Genomic DNA, 1,499 nt, shown 5'->3' with positions numbered 1-1,499 from the left:
TGAGCACTCCACAGACACGTGTACCCTTAACGTAGTTCTCGGGGGATATTCAGCGTGACACAGAGTGTGACAAGGCAGACCCTTTGAATTACAGGCACAACAGAAACAGGAAGTAAGAGTGAGAGAAAGTTGCGGTGGAAGAGTACAGCAGGGTTCGCCACCATCCCCTGCCGGAGCCTTGTGGAGCTTTAGGTGTTTTCGCTCAATAAACACTCACAACGCCCGGTCTGGGAATCGAAACCGCAATCCTATGACCGCGAGTCCGCTGCCCTAACCACTGGGCCATTGCGCCTTTACTCATACACACATATATATGTATAAATACACATATTTATGTATATATAAATGTGTAAAGGTACGTAGCTTAGCGGTTAAGGAATTCGGCTCACGGTCGTAAGGTTGTGAGTTGAATTCCCGGCGACGCGTTGTGTGCGTCCTTGAGCAAGACACTTTATTTCACGATGCTCCTGTCAACTCAGCTGGGAAAAATAAGGTCAGCTTTGAAACACCTTGTGTCACGTTGAATCTCGCTGAATCTCCCCCGAGAACTACGTTAAGGGTACACGTGTCTGTGGAGTGCTCAGCCACTTGTGCATTAATCTCATGGGCAGGCTGTTCCGTTCATCGGATCAACTATAACCCTCGTCGTAGTCGACGAAGTGCCATAGATAAATGTGTATACATATGTATATATCAATATGTAGATATATCTTTATCTGTGTGTGTGTGTGTCTATCTCCCCCACCCGCACTTCTCTCTCTATCTATATTTCTAGCATATTAAATGACCACTTTACCAGTCAACTTTATACATATAAAAATATACCTTAATCCCCTAAGATCTCAGATATTGTTTCTGAATCTCTTTGATTCTTTAAATGTGCTAGCTTCCTGGTAATAAATCGATATTAATTAATATATGATTTTTTACCCTATGTTTTAATTTATCTTCCAATATGTGTATATCTAAATATATGTAACGAAGATTAGATTAAACGGCATGATAAGCGGAGACGTCGCTCTCTGATCTTGTTGGTCAGTTTTGGAAAGCTTCTGTAGATATGATCATTGGTGCGTGGTGCTACTATTTCGGACGCAGGGCCATTTGTGGCATCCTTACATAAAATTTTGTCTCACAAGTCAAATTACAAAGAAAAAAAAATCCAGTTTAACATTACGTATTAAGACTGTCGACCTAATCTTCCTCAGAGTTATTAGAAAGATGTCCACTACGTCACAATAACAACAACAGCAACAACAATGATAGCATAAAAAAATAAAACAGCAACAACAGCTGGGAGTAACAGAAGCAAAAATGAAAATAAAAATGATTATGATGATGGTAAAATGCCCGAAATATTAAAGGGTTATGATTTTTTATTTTGTAACTACGCTTTGATCGAACAAATATCAATTTTTACAAATACATGGACATACATACATGCGTACACACACACACACACACACACACACACACACACACACACACACACACACACA

The sequence above is a fragment of the Octopus bimaculoides genome, chromosome 22 (genome assembly GCF_001194135.2).
Source record: "Octopus bimaculoides isolate UCB-OBI-ISO-001 chromosome 22, ASM119413v2, whole genome shotgun sequence".
NCBI classification, from domain to species: Eukaryota; Metazoa; Mollusca; class Cephalopoda; order Octopoda; family Octopodidae; genus Octopus; species Octopus bimaculoides.
This window is presented reverse-complemented; position numbering follows the sequence as displayed.